At 51.6% G+C, this 15,263-nt stretch overlaps 1 protein-coding gene and 1 pseudogene across 1 annotated transcript in view; one reads left to right on the forward strand and one right to left on the reverse strand.

The window, feature by feature from the left end:
• The window catches only part of LOC142024774 (uncharacterized), a 56,582-nt gene that overhangs the window by 23,963 nt on the left and 17,356 nt on the right, over positions 1-15,263 (forward strand). The gene's annotated exons all lie outside the window — the stretch shown is intronic.
• LOC142024924 (uncharacterized) overlaps positions 533-15,263 on the reverse strand; it is a 65,146-nt pseudogene continuing 50,415 nt past the window's right edge.

A 15,263-nucleotide genomic window follows, 5' to 3' on the forward strand; every position in this document is an offset into this window, starting at 1 on the left:
GTTTGTAATATGGCGAGGTTTCTGGGCACAGCCAGAAAATCAATTCAGCAGTATCTTTGCTTAAAACCAGGCCCCTGACAGCCCCAGGCTGGGATTTCCTTCTCGCTAAGGCATATCAACCACAAAAGTACCTCTTCCAGCCCCCCCGGCCAGCCAGAAGCCACACAAGCAAACCCACAGATTTCCCAGCTGTTATACCAGCCCAGACCAACAACCCCCTACTCAGATGAGAGGTTCTTAAAACCTATTTCACCAGCTCCACATAAGTCTCCCAGGCCCCAAAGGGTCCAGCCGCAGTCACTGGTCAATACGTACTTGGATCTTACCCAAATCACCACGCAAAAGCCAGATCCTTTAGACACGAACAGCTAAAGGTTTATTAAGAAAAAGAGAAAGAACAGAGCCAGAGAGAAAATTGTTAAAGTGATACTTTACATGTATCGAACACAGCTATTGATGCAGGCCAGCAATGTTACATGCTGATTCTAGAACGTCTTTGCAAGCATCCTTTTGAGGGATGGTGTCATGGCTCCTTCTGTCTGCCCCTCCCTGAGGCAGCACAGAAACAAAAGAACAAAAACAAAGGGGAAAAAAGAAGAGAAAACAAAAATTGCAAAGGTTGCAGCACAAAAGAAGAACCTGTGTCCTTTTAAAAATCCTGGGTTCTCAACACCACTGCCACCATGTCATGGCTCCTTCCCCACTCTAGCAAGATAAATGCAGAAGTGGGGCCCACCAAAAGTACATCCAAAACCTTATCTACCAGGTTTTGGTATAAACTCCCCTCCCAAAATCCTAAAAACCTTAGATTTTGGGGATAAAGTTCGCTGCCACCACCCAAGTACTGAGGAAACCAGGGAGAGACGACTTGGGAAATCTCAGCCCCAAAAGTAAAAACCAGGACACAAACATTAACCAAGACCAGGTTAATAAAAAGAAAAAGAGAGAACTTTTATGATTACAACAATCTTTGTGTTGCGAGCCTCACGACTAGATGGAAGAGTGTCAAAGTAAAACACATGGGGAATCTCCACCGTGGGCCTAGAACTTAGTTACAAGAAGAGTAAAAGAACATTTCTAAAGAGTGCCCAGACATCAGATCCCACTTCCCAAACCATAACACAATAAAGCCTAACGGATCTATCTAAACTTTACCCCACTTACAGAAGATGGGAGGGTCTGTTCTAAGAGGGAGATATTCTGTGTCTCTCTCCCCCTCGTGGCTGGAAAGAAGAAGAAAAGGCAGAGAACAGAAGCGGGAGAAGCCAAAATTCAATTCTTACCTACATTCCTATAGGCCAACCCCACCTGGGTGAGGAGGTTAACCCTTTTACTCCCAGGCTGCTGGCTAACCCTCATGATCATGACAGATGGGCCCCCAGTGTGGACAGGCTTAACTCATGAAGGCCGCGTCTACACTTGCAAAAATCTTTGAAATGATCATGCTAATGGCCAAATCGAAGAATATTAATGAGACGCTGAAATGAATATTCAGCGCCTTGTTAGCATGTCGCCAACCGCGACACTTCGAAAGTGCCACGTTTCGCTCTCACATGGCTCCTTTACACGGGGTCCTTTTCAAAAGGACCCCCACATAGTTCGAAATCCCCTTTCTCCTGTCAGCTGATAGGACCCAGGGGATTTCGACACTGGCACGTTCGAAAAGGACCCCCGTGTAGATGAAATATTCATTTCAGCGCCTCGTTAGTATTCTTCGATTTGGCCACGGTGAAGTTCTTTCTAAGCGTAGACGGAGCCGAGAACTGAAAAGAACAAAGATGGTCCCTCCCATGGCCCATCTTACGGTTCTTTCTATGCGGAGGAAAAATCTCTTTCCCCTCCCATAGGTCTTGGCTTACCTCCTGAGCAGCTGGGCTACCCTGCTGTGTTGCCATTCATTGCACCTCCCCTTGTGAATCTTAGCACTGAAACGTTTCTCATACCGCTACGGGGCTAAAAGCCGTAACTTTACATACAAGTATGGCGCAGACGTTAAAGTAACACCCACAGATTCAGGGCGTCATCAGCTTTCGTTAGACACCTCACACACCCCAACCCCCGGGACAATATTTGGGGTTAGTAGATACAATGAACCCATAAAATGGCTTCCGTATCCAATGTAAGAGTCCAGTCACGCGGCAGCGTTAGACTTGCTGACGCCTGAGCCTGAAGCCGAAGGCCAACTCCCAGTGCCTGTGGCTGAAGATGACACTTGAGGGCTTTCACCCATGGTGGGCAACAGGGATCAGGCTCTGCCCCCCCCGCCCCCCCCGCATCCCCAAAGCTGTAGGTCTCGGGCAGGTTCATGCTTCAGTTCCCCCCTTGTGCCCTGCAGATGGCCCTGGCGTGTGACGGACGAGTCAGGCTTTGGAGACGGGCGTGGCCCAGGTTCAGGGCAGGACAGACCTTGTTCCCACGCCTCCTTCTAGGCTGGGATCTGCTCCTGTTTGGAGAGGGCCTGGCCCAAGGGAGCCCCTGTCTTAGGTGGTCCTGAAGCCCTTCTATAATGAGTCTGATGAAATGGGTCTTTGCCCACGAAAGCTTATGCTCCAAAATACCTGTTAGGTGCCACAGGACTTCTTGCTGTTCTGTAATGAGCGTGACTGATGCTGACACGCTGCCGGGGTCTCTCCTCCTGCTCCTGTGTAACCGTTTGCCATTCCTTGAGGGCTTCACCCAACACTGGCTGGCTGGCATTGCTTCCAGGGGCTCTAATCCAAAATAGGATTTACACTGTGTCTACCCACTGTAAAACCTATTTCAGAATAACAACAGAGAGAAAGCTGTGCTAGTCTATATACTATCAAAACAAATAAAGCAGTTTGTTAATCTTTAAAGTGCTACTTGACTGCTTTTTTATTTCAGACTAAGTTTTGCTTATTCAAGGGCTTCACTGGAGTGTAGCTGCATTATTCTGGAATAGTTTATTTTGGAATAACAGCTCCAGGAAAAGCTATTCTGGAATAATCTTGCTGTGTAGACGTACCCAGTATCAGCTCACCCCAACTCAAGCTTCCCCCACCTTCAAGGTTTTTCTTGGATGTGGATCCTCTGATGTTGAATACAGTTGGAACTCTGATTGAAGCTTTTCCCACACTTGAGGCATGTATAAGGTCTCTCTCCTGTATGGATCCGTTGATGTTTAATGAGGGCCGACTGGTCACTAAAATTCTTCCCGCAGTCCGGGCACTTGTAGGGTCTCTCTCCTGTGTGTGTTCTTTGATGCAAAACCAGGTCTGGGCCCCAGTTGAATCTTTTCCCGCATTCGAGGCATCTGTAGTGTTTTTCCCCCGTGTGCATCCTCTGATGGGAAATGAGGTACGAGCTCTGGTTGAAACTTTTCCCGCAGTCCAGACACTTGTAGGGTTTGTCTCCCGTGTGGGTTCTCTTGTGTCTCGTCAGGTGCGCACTCTGACTGAACCTTCTCCCACAGTCAGGGCACGGATAAGGCTTTTCACCAGTGTGGAGTCTCTGGTGAATAACAAGGGCTGAGCTGACACAAAAGGCTTTCCCACAGTCCAAGCATTTGTAGGGTTTCTCCCCCGTGTGGTTCATCTTGTGCCTCACAAGCTACATCCTCCAATCAAAGCTTTCCCCGCAGAGCAGGCATCGATAGGGTTTGTCTCCCATGTGGCTACTCTGATGGGAAATCAGATCTGAGCTGAGGATAAAGCTTCTCCCACAGTCCAAGCATTTGTAGGGTTTCTCTCCCGTGTGGGTTCTCTCGTGAGTCATGAGCTGGGAATCCCGGTTGAAATCCTTCCCACAACAGAGGCATTTATAGGGTTTCTCTCCAGCGTGGATCCGCTGATGGCAAATCAGGTGTGAATTTCGACTGAAGCTTTTCCCACACTCGGTGCAAGTGTTTTTCCTCTCTTCTTTGGGGATTCTCTTCCGGGGTGTGGGTTTCTTGTGTGCCTCGCCATTCCCCCCAGCATTTATGGGTTCACACATTTTCTTCCCTGGCTCACACTCTCATGGCCTCCCAGACCCACAGTGATTTTTTGCAGATTTTTACTCATTCATGATTCCAATAAAAAATTTCCCTGGGATCTTCATAATACCATTCTCTGCTGTTCCACCTCCTCACAGCTTTCCCATGGTGGATCCTCTTCCACGTTTTCATTCTCCAGCACCCTCTGGAATACACAGAGAGAGAGAGTAAGGCAGGATTTCTCTCCCCTGCTGGGGAGGAAGGAACTAAAGGGGAATAAGAAAGAGGGGACACACAACAGCTGCTAGGGAGACTGAGAAAGGGATGATTTACTAACCCTGTGGATGGGGAAAAGAGCTGTTGGAGTGCCACGGAGGCAGCCTCCAGCAGAACGGGCCAAAGATCGGACGAATCAGGCCCCATGGGTCTGCGGCGCATCTACACCCCTTTGCTCTCGAGAGAAGAGCTATTCCGGAATCATTTAGCCGCTACGTACAAAAGGCCTCTCTAAAGAGCGCGTCGTTATTTGGAAACACAGCCTCTACCCGCCAGTCGAGCCTATTTTGAAACAGAGCCAGGGGATGTATCCGGGCTTATTTCGAACTAGGCTCTATTCCTTGTCCAAATGCCCCCTGCTTGGGCCTATTCCTCGCAGAAGGAGGTTCACCCCTTTCAAAACAAGCCAACTACGTGTTCATTTTGGCCGTGGCTCCGCCGACCCCCGCCTTTCGGGAGGGGGATGCTAATAAGCCACTTGGGCAGATGCTATGAATATGCAGCGCCTCGTTAGCATAATGGCAGCCGCGTGCGTTTCCAAAGTGCCGCTTTCGAATCGCACACCACCAGTGCAGAGAGGGGCCGTTCGAATGGACCCCCTGGATTTCGAAAGCCCCTTCTTCCTAAAACCAAATGGACTGGATGCGATGGGCACCCGAGGGCCCTTCCAGCTCTATGCGATGTGTATCTCCATATATCCTAACCAACTGCGGAAGTGGGGCCGCTTATTTCGAAGCTGCCCCCATCTTCACTGGCCACCTGCAATTCGAAGTCTGTTTGCTTGGCTGCGATTATGCTAATCAGGTGCTAAATATGCATGTTCATGCCTCATTAGTAGGCCTGGTTTCGGCAGGAGAGTCCCATATTTGCAGACTGCAAAATCCTGCCCTGATCTCACACCCGGCTGCAGAGCGCCCGTGGTACCCACAGCTCCTGCGTTTCTACTGGTGGGGCCCAGTTGCGTGATTTTGGGGGAGCCTGACACCTGGTTTTTGAACCCTGTGGGAGGGCGGGGGGCTTTCCTGAGACAGGTCCACTAGATACAGGTGGTAGATCTGAAGAAGGGGGTCTGTCCCACGAAAGCGCATCCTCTAATAAATGATTTGGTCAGTCTTTAAAGCGGTACAGGACTGCTTTTTTCTCCTGAGGAGTTGTAGCTAAATTAGCCCCCGTCACGTTGTGTGCAGAGCGAGTTTGAAGGCGATGGATCAGATCCGGAAAAGCAAAGCGATTTGCTTAAGAACGAAGCTGAACGTCTTGAAAAACGTGCGTCTTCAGCAGCACGTTGTAGGGAAGTGAGACGCGTGATAAGGAAAGATTGGAAAAGAAGAACATTGGCATTCGAAAGGAGTCGTTTTGGAAAGATTCCGAGACTAGGATGGCTGCAGAAGGGCACCAACGAGGAATTCTATAGGAAGATACAGCCAAAGAGAACCTGCTGCAGAAGGTTATAAAACGGAAGCTACAACTATTGGGGCCTATTTGCGGAATGAACGACGAAGGGAAAATCCAGCCCCTGGTATCTGGCATAACGGACGGTTCAAATAGGAGAGGAGACGCCCCCAGAGAATGGGGAGATGATCTGGTAGGTTGGTGCGGAGCCAGTCTACAGAAACTGAGCCGCTCCGCACTGGACAGGGAGAGACGGAAGGAAAGAGTGAGGGAGGCGTCAGACACCAACGGGCGCTGAGCCCGCGGTTATTGGTGCTGATGGTGATGATGATGAAGAGTTGGGGTTATTTTTTCCCCCACCTGCATTACTTTACATTTACCCACATCACATTTCATTGGCCATTTTGTTGGCCGACCACTCAGTTTTGTGCCAGCCGGTCTCCTGCAGACAGGGCAGTGATCCTGGCGGGCTGGGCTCTCTTACCCTCCCTCCAAGCAGCGGCCCCATGGGGCAGGGGTCCTGGGCCAGGTGGGGGGTGCTGCTCACCTAGCAGGAGGCTCCTGGGAAGCAACTCTTGCTGGAGAGCCCCCTCTCCCAGCTGCAGCCAGGGCTGGGTGCTGTAGCAAAGAACCACGGCCAGGAAGCTGGGATTTCTCCCTGCAACACAAGCCGCTTCCTACTGTGCATTTCAGCCCTGGCTCCTGGGTCCTAACGAGCACAGGCCAAAATCACAGGGGTGGAATCATAGAATGCCTGGACTGGAAGGGGCCTTGAGAGGTTGAGTCCAGCCCTCTGTCCTCGTGGCAGGACCAGGTACTGTCTCAACCATCCCTGACAGACATCTGTCTAACCTGGTCTTAAATATCTCCAGCGATGGAGATTCCACAACCTCCCCAGGCAATTTATTCCACTGTTTGACCACCCTGACAGTTAGGAACTTTTTCCTGATGTCCAACCCAAACCTCCCTTGCTTCAGTTTAAGCCCGTTGCTTCTTGTTCTGTCCTCAAAGGCCACGAAGAACAAGTTTTCTCCCTTCACCTTACGACACCCTTTCAGATACCTGAAAACCGCTATCATGTACCCCCTCAACCTCCTTTTTTCCTGAGCTAGACAATCCCAGTTCTTTCAGCCTTTCTTCACAGGTCACATTCCCGAAACCTTTGATCATCCTTGTTGCTCTTTTCTGGACCCTCTCTAATTTCTCCACCTCTTTCTGGAGCTGCGGTGCCCAGAACTGGACACAATACTCCAGCTGAGGCCTAACCAGCGCAGAGTAGAGCAGGAGAATGACTTCTCGTGTCTTGTTCTCAACACACCTGTTAATGCCTCCCGGAATCATGTTTGCTTTTTTTGCAACGGGATCACACTATTGACTCATATTTAGCTTGTGGTCCACGAAAACCCCTAGATCCCTTTCTGCTGTAGTTATTCCAAGACAGCTGCTTCCCATTCTGAAGAGACCACAGGAGGTTTCCAGTCCTTCCAGCCAGGAGCACAGATACACCGACACCTCACAGAGCTGGAAGGGACCTCAGGAGGTCACCAAGTCCAGTCCCTTTCGGCAGGACCACGCACCAGCCCCATTTTTTAAAAACCTTATTTGCTCCACCTCCCTAAATGGCCCCCTTGAGGATCAAGCTCACAGATCAGCGTTCAGCAGGCCAGTGCTCAAACCAGTGAGCTGTAGAGCTGGGGAAGTGAAGTCCCTGGCTCCAAGGGGTGGCCATCCTCCAGACCCTGCAGTTGGTTCAGTAACTCTCAGCCCCCACTGTACACTGTATTCCAGCCTCCCCCAACCGCCCCCCAACCCCTCTGCCAAAATTTGAGTGATCCCTTCTCCCCTGCACCCGCTCCTCCCAGGCACCAGCCGCCCATGCCCCTAGCCATGGCAAGCAGCAGCGAGAAGGAGGGGAGGTTCTGCACAGAAGGGAAATTTCACACCCAGACCCGCACCCTCTCCTAGGGGTGTCAGAATTTTGGAAAACTGATGTGGGACAGGCAGCCCCTGTCGCAGGATCTCTGGCCAGGGGAGGCAAGAGACCCTGAGCCCTACGCCTGGGAGCTGACTGGGCCCCAGCCATGGGATCTCCAGCTGGGAGATACAGGGACCCTGCAGCCCTGCACCTGGGAGCTGACTTAGGTGCCAAGCCCTGGCTGGGAATTCCCCTGACAAGTCCTGCATCCATCTTTATGGAGATACACATCTCATAGAACTGGAAGGGGCCTCTGGAGGTCATTAAGTCCAGGTCTCTGCTCTGCTTGTGTAAATGCAGGATGGGGGACTTGTCAGGGGAATTCAGGACTGTCCTGTACGTGGCAGGACATAACTACCCCATCCCCTGCCCGGCTTTCATTTGCCTCCTAAACTTCAGCTCTGCAGCAGACATCCAAACTTGCTTTGACTCAAAAAAAGTCAAGTCTAATCAAATAACAGGTCTGATCAGAAGAGAAAGAAGCCCCAAGCGTCAGGGCCATTCTGGGGGGGTGGGACAGAGCGGTGGGACGAGCAGCCTTGACTCAAGAACTTCCCCTCAGGCTTCTCTTCTGCAAACTAAACAAGCCCAAACCCCTCAGCCTCTCCTCAGAGGCCTTGTGCTCCAGCCCCTCAATCGTTTTTGTTGCCCTCTGCACATCGTTTCTATGCTGGGGGGCCCAGAACTGGACACAATATTCCAGATGTGGCCTCACCAGTGACGAATAGATGGGAACAACAACCTCCCTAGATCTGCTCACAGTGCTCCTCCTAACGCACCCCAATATGCCATTAGCCTGCTTGGCTACTGGGGCACACTGTTGACTCATATCCAGCCTTTCATCCACCAGAACCCCCAGGTCCCTTTCTGCTGTACCTCTGTGTAGCTAGTTGGTCCCCAGCCTATAACAATGCTCGGGATTCTTCCGTCCCGCGTGCAGGACTCTACACTTCTCCTTGTTGATTTCTTTTGGCGCAATCCTCCAATTTATCCAGGTCACTCTGGACTCTCTCACTACCCTCCAACGTATCTACCTCTCCGCCTAGCTGGGTGTCATCTGCAAGCTTGCTGAGGGTGCAGTCCAGTCCCTCATCCAGGTCATCAATAAAGATGTTGAACAACACTGGCCCCAGAACCGAGCCTTGGGGCACTCCGCTTGAAACTGACAGCCAGCCATTGACCACTACCACTCATGGAGAATGGGGAGGGGGGCATCAGGTCCCCAGTGCACCCCCCCACACACAGCAAGATACATTTTTCAGCCCATCTGGAGTTTGCAGTTAGGGTCAGGGGCTCTCAGCATCCTCCATTGTCCACATTGTTCCTGGCTCCCAGGACTGGCGGGAACCAGGGGTGATGGGTCCCAGCCCCACGGAAGGGATGCATTTGTCAGCGACGCTGTGGGTGTGTGATTCTGTGGGGCTCGATTCTGTAAGTCACGGATGAAACAGAGAAGGAAATCGGTCCCATTGGTGTTTCCTGTGAGCCAGGCGTAGGGGCAGCCACCCAGGAGGTATTCAAGGGCTGCCCAGAACACCCACAACCCTTGGTGGTGCACAGCTCCACTTGCCTCAGCGCAGAGAATAAAGTTTATTCTGCCCCGGCTGGAAAAAGTGAGAGGAAAGGCTGGCCAGCACCTTGTAAAAGCTGGGCCTCCTTAGCCCAGGAGGCAAGAGCTGCTGGAATATTAGGTCTGGCCGAGACAACTGATCTATACTGGGATAACTGGAAAAATCCACCCCCTCAGCGGTGTTCCCTGCGAGCCGGGTACTGGTACGTGCCCCTCAGGGAAGAGTTCAGTACTGCCCAGAGGAGTAGCAGACCGCCCACGGCAAGGAGGTTTGTCTCTACTGGTGGTGCCTCAGCACACATAAAATTTATTCTGCCCTTGAATGGAAAAAATGAGAGGCTCTGGGGCGGGGGAAGGGGATAGGGTTAGAGCCGGGGGCTGGGGGTGCCTGGGATAAAGGTTGCCAAGCCCTGGTCTAGGCCACCCATATCTATCCAACCTGCTCCTCAATATCTCCAGCAATTTATTCCAGGGTTGAACCACCCTGACAGTTGGGAACTTTTTCCTAATATCCAACCCGAACCTCCCTTGCTGCAGCTTAAGCCCCTTACTCCTCGTCCTGTCCTCAGAGGCCCATGAGAACCATTTTTTCTCCCTCCTCCCTGTGACCCTCTTTGAGCTACTTGATTGAAAACCAGGATCCCGTCTGCTACTCCCCCACCCCCCAGCACAGGCACTGGCTGGGGGCGGCTGCCCCCTACCCCAGAAGCAGGGAGGCAGCTGGGGAGGGCTGGCTGACTTGCAATCGGGCTGGTGCTAGGACCCAGGAGGAGCTGGGGGGCGGAGCCGGGGGGGGCGTTACCCAGCCCCAGCAGCGGAGGAAGTGAACGGCGGTGGCTACAGTGTAACTTACACTGCTGGCTGCGGCGGGCTCGCCCGCTGCTCATTGTACCCCCCTGGGCGCAACACCCCGTGGCCCCGGGGCTGCTCCTGCAGATAGGGCTGGTTAATTTCCTTAGGGGGGGGCTGATCCCCAGAGGCAGCTCGGCGATCCCGGCCTGGACGAGGCTTATCCTAGAGGGGGGACAGGAATTCTGCCCCCCAGGGGGAAAAAAGAGCTGGGACACCCCCCCCCCACCACGCACCCCAGGAAGACCCCCACTGACAGCCCCGGCTCCCTGGAGCTACCTCCGCTTGGAGCCCAGGTAAGAGAGACGCTCATCCCATGCCTGCTCTGGTGGAGATCTGCAGACTCTGGTTAAACTCGCCCCCCCAAGCAGCTGGCTGTGGGGTTCCCGGTGGTCAGCTCAGCTTGGTGCCTTGGGCTTCATTTTCTTTCCAGGGCTCTCCCTGGTGAGCCGGGGGGGAGGTGTTCACCACCTTGCGCGCTTGTTCCGTGTGTGTGTGTGTGTGTGTGTGTGTGTGTGTGTGTGTGTGTGTGTGTGTGTGTGTGTGTGTGTGTGTGTGTGTGTGTGTGTGTGTGTGTGTGTGTGTGTGTGTGTGTGTGTGTGTGAGAGAGAGAGAGAGAGAAACCACAGGGGCCAAATTTGCAGTTGATGGTTATATTTTGGTGCCAGAGCTGAGCACCACTGACACCAGCTGGGGATCTGCCCCTATTATTTCCAACAGAGCTGAGATTCACAGATGCCAGCTGGGGATCTGGCCCTGTTTACTCCAGCAGACAGAGTCACTGACACCAGCTGGGGATCTGGCCCCAGTTACACCAGCAGAGATGAGATTCACTGACTCCAGCCGGGGATCTGTCTTAACAATTTACAGTACTGTACAGAACTTTTTGGGGGGGTTGTACCAGCTGGCTGTGAGTTCCCCCAGAGACACCAAGAGCCAGACAAACTGGACTGCAAACCAGCGGCAGGGAAATGCCTGTTAGGAGTGAGATTTCAGAAGGAGAAAACAGAGAAGTCCTTGTCTACGCTTCGATTTGTGGGGGGGATTTCTCAAAGGCACAAATGGCCTGTCTAGAGGTTGTGCAGCTCCAAGCACAGTGGCACGCAGAGGGGCTGTGTTTTTTTAGGTACCCAAAATAATTTTGAAAAGCTACCAGAAAGAACTGAGGCCGTACCTCCCGGCTGGAGGGGGAGGATGGAGAGAGAGAGGCTGCACCTTAGGAAGCAGTGATTCTGTGATGGACTGAGAGATTTTATGTGGACAAGAAATTCAGGGCAGGGCTCTGCTACAGATGCAACCTCTCTAATCTGGCACCCTCGGGACCTGACCGGTGCCGGACAAGAGAATTTGTGTGACTATGGGTGTCCCATACCGTCTAGCACAGAGTTCCCCCAACTTTATATAGTTGGGACCCATTTTTTTCAGTGCCTTTTTTTGCCACCCAAAAATATAAACGCATATAAAAAAAATGAATACATTTTCACTGGTTAGTATTCATTCACAATAATAATAGTCCATAGCGATAATTTAGGACCAGAATTTTTTTTCCAAGTACCAGTACTGGGCCACTTGGGGAAACGAGTCTCAGAGAGGTAGCTGAGTTAATCTGTATCTTCAGAAACAACAAGCAGTCCTGTGGCACCTTAGAGACTAACAGATATTTCGGAGCATCAGCTTTTGTGGGCAAAGACCCGCTGCATCAGATGCAACTTTGGGGAACTCTGGTCTCGCATGTTACTGACACTTCCACTGTTTACTGAGCTCTTAGAAGATATTTAGGGTAAATTACAGCTAAATAACAGCACAGAACACTGAGAGCCAAGGTTGGTGGCTAGAAACAAACTTTATGGGACCACAGGAAACTTGGCTGCACTCATGATAAGTGGTTGTCCGGTTAACTAAAATCACGCTGGATTACAGAGGTTGCTGGATACGATATGCCGGATGAGAGAGGTTCAATCTGTACAAAAGAAATTTGACCGAAGATACATAACTCCCGCTACAGGAACTGCGTAGCTGGTGTCGACCTACCTTAAATCGAATTTCTGGCATGGCCCTACAGCAGGATGTCGACAGGAGAAACTCTCCCATCCACTTCCTGTGCTCCTCGGGACTGCTAGGGGTACCAGGATCATCCAGACACGCAAAATCAAACCCCGGAAGATCAACTGCAGCAGGGTTGATGTTCTGTTTTGTGTAGCCAAGCCCCTAGTGTGAGCTGCTGGTGCACAGCAGAGATTCTTGGGTGTATAAACGGGGATGGGCAGTTGAAGCAAAGAGGTGATTCTGAGATAAAAATTGGAAATTGCCAAATCAGAATAAGGATGCAGGATTTCCTGTGCATTTCAAGTACCTAAAAGGGTGCTCAAGAAGGAGGGAGAAGAAATTCTTCTTCTTAACCTCTGAGAGTAGGACAAGAAGCAATGGGCTGAAACTGGGTGCTTGAGTACAGTAAAGATATGTGTGTGTGTGTGTGTGTGTGTGTGTGTGTGTGTGTGTATACACGCATACTTTTACTCAAGTAGTTTTCCAGAGGCACACGGGTGATTGGTATTTAAGTACGTCAACCCCCAAACAGTTGTACTTTTACTCAAGTAGTTCCCCAGAGGGACACCAGTCACTTGTACTTAAGTACATCCCCCCTACCCCCCGGCAGCGGTACTTTTACTCAAGTAACTTTTAGGGTGCTTTCCCCATCTCTGTTCAGCAGATATTAGTGGACTCACTGAGATGGCCAGAAGAGGCTCAGGCTATGACTACACTAGGCAAAGCAAGTTGACTGCAGACGCACAATTCCAGGAGGGATAGCTCAGTGGTCTGAGGATTGGGCTGCTAAATTCAGGGCTGTGAGCTCAGCCCTTGAGGGGGCCGTTTAGGGATCAGGGGAAATAGGAGAAGATAGGTGGGTGGGAGGGATGGTGCTTGGCCCTGCTAAGAGGGCAGGGGACTGGATTCAGTGACCTCCTGAGGTCCCTTCCAGCTCTGTGAGGTATATCAATTGCATAGCTGCAATCACCCTGTTTGCGCTGAGCTTACTTGGCCCTCTGTAGTTGGCAAGGTCAACGGGTGAGCTTCTCCGCTTGACCGCCTTACTCCTCACATCTTGTAAGCAGTACGGGGGTCAACTGCCCCACTGAGAGGTCAATTTCACACATCCCTGCTAGATGAATGAAATTGACCTCCAGTGCGGGTCCACCTTCCAGGCTCAGGTAGATATAGTCTCAGTCACAGCAAAGGAGCCAGTTCTGGTTGGAAACAACCTGTGACATTTAACTCTGATTTTACAAAGTGTTTGCTGGCAGGAGCCGTGGCTGACAGCTCGCTGTTCTTTTTGATTACCTAGTCCCAGCTCGCTAGCCCTCATCTTTCGACCCTCTCGTGGAGAGCGTTCGGTAATGTGGTAGTTCCCGGATTAGCTTTGGCATGAGGCTGGGGAAGCAGAACCTGTGGTTGGAGATGCGGAAGGATCTTTGTTGCAGAGGCCCAATAGTCCCTGTAAGCTGAAAGCTTGGGTGGCTGCCCACGAGAGAGTCAAATGCTGCCCAGCTGGTTAGCCAACCAGAGCAGGCCGGGCGTGTGGCTGTGGGTGGTGCACCTTCCCATATGACTCGGCACACAGAACAAAATTTATTCCACCCAGAGGGAAAACATTAACAAGTCCCTTTGGCTGCTGGGAGCTGCCGTCAAATGTTTTTCTGAACCTAGCCGTAGTGGGTAGCACGAGGGAAAATTTGCCCGCTAGAAGGTGCCAGGTCTGGGCTCCTGAGATGCCAGAGCAGTTAGATGCCAGAGCGTTTTTCAGAAGGCAGCCAAGCAGGTTTCACAGGCAGGTTTTGCTCTGAGCTCCGCGCAGCTGACCCCGTTCTAACTCCCACCTGCCTCCACGCAATGTCCCCTCGTGCTCCTGAGGTCTTGCTGCATGCGAGCCTGGTCACAGTGCTTGTGAAACACTCAGAGCCTACAAAAATTGAAGATTCATTAATAAGGGGGGATTTCAACTCTCCCCGGGTTACCTGGGCACAGGTCACCTCTGGGCGTTTCTTAACGAAGGTTTCATGGAAGCAGCTTATCCCAGGACCCCTCAGTGGAAAGGCAACTCCTGACTTAGCCCCAGGTGGTGCTGAGGATCTGATCCAAGCTGGGAATATGGCTGAACTGCCCAGCAACAGCGTCCATCCCGTAATTAAATTTAAACCGCCTTGGGAGGGGATTACCAAAGCGGGTCCCCGCAGTCACATTTTACTTTGAAAAGAGGAACGGCCCCAAAATGAGGAAGTGGAGAGGTAAAGGCGCATTCACCAGAGCAAAGTGCAGGGAGGCTGCATGGAAACTTTCGAAAACCACCGTCACAGGCTCCGATTAAACATATGGCCCAAATGTAAAAAAAGAAAAACAAAGCAGTAAGAAGACAAAAAAAAAAAAAAAAATTGCCACCGTGGCTAAACAGCAGAGCCAGTACAAGCTGTGGTTCAGCCTGTCCATCCATAGACATCGGTCCGGGCCGGTCTATGGTCTAGATGATATTTTCTCCTGCTGGGAGGGCAGGGGACCGGACTCAATGGCCTCTCGAGCTCCCTTCCAGTTGCAGCGTTCCATGAGTCTATGATTCTTTTCTTGCTGATGGCGTATTGGGGTGCATCAGGAGGAGCATTTCCAGCAGATCTGGAGAAGTGATTATTCCCCTTTATTCGGCACTGGTGAGGCCACACCTGGAGTGTTGCGCCCAGTTCTGGGCTCCCTGGTATAGGAAGGATCGTAGAACCCTAGGGCTGGAAGGGAGCTCAGGAGGTCATCTAGTCCAGCCCCCTTCCCAAAGCAGGACCAACCCCAACTAAATCATCCCAGCCAGGACCTTGTCAAGCCGGCACTTAAAAACCTCCAGGGATGGAGAATCTGCCACCTCTCTAGGTAACACATCCCAGCGCTTCACCACCCTCCTGGGGAAAGAGTTTTTCCTAATATCCAACCTACGCCTCCCCCTCTGTAACTTCAGCCCATTGCTCCTTGTTCTGCCGTCTGTCACCACTGAGGACAGTTTCTCAACCTCCTCTTTAGAGCTCCCCTTCAGGAAGTTGAAGGCTGCTATTAAATCACCCCTCAGTCTTCTCTTCTGTAAACTAAACAAGCCCAAATCCCTCAGCCTCTCCTCAAAGGTCTTGTGCTCCAGACCCTTAATCATTTTTGTTGCCTTCTGCTGAACCTGCTCCAGCACATCCACCTCCTTTTTATAGTGGGGGGCTGCATCGGAGAGGGTACAATGGAGGGCA

Source organism: Carettochelys insculpta, chromosome 22 (genome assembly GCF_033958435.1).
Source record: "Carettochelys insculpta isolate YL-2023 chromosome 22, ASM3395843v1, whole genome shotgun sequence".
In the NCBI taxonomy this organism is placed as follows: Eukaryota; Metazoa; Chordata; order Testudines; family Carettochelyidae; genus Carettochelys; species Carettochelys insculpta.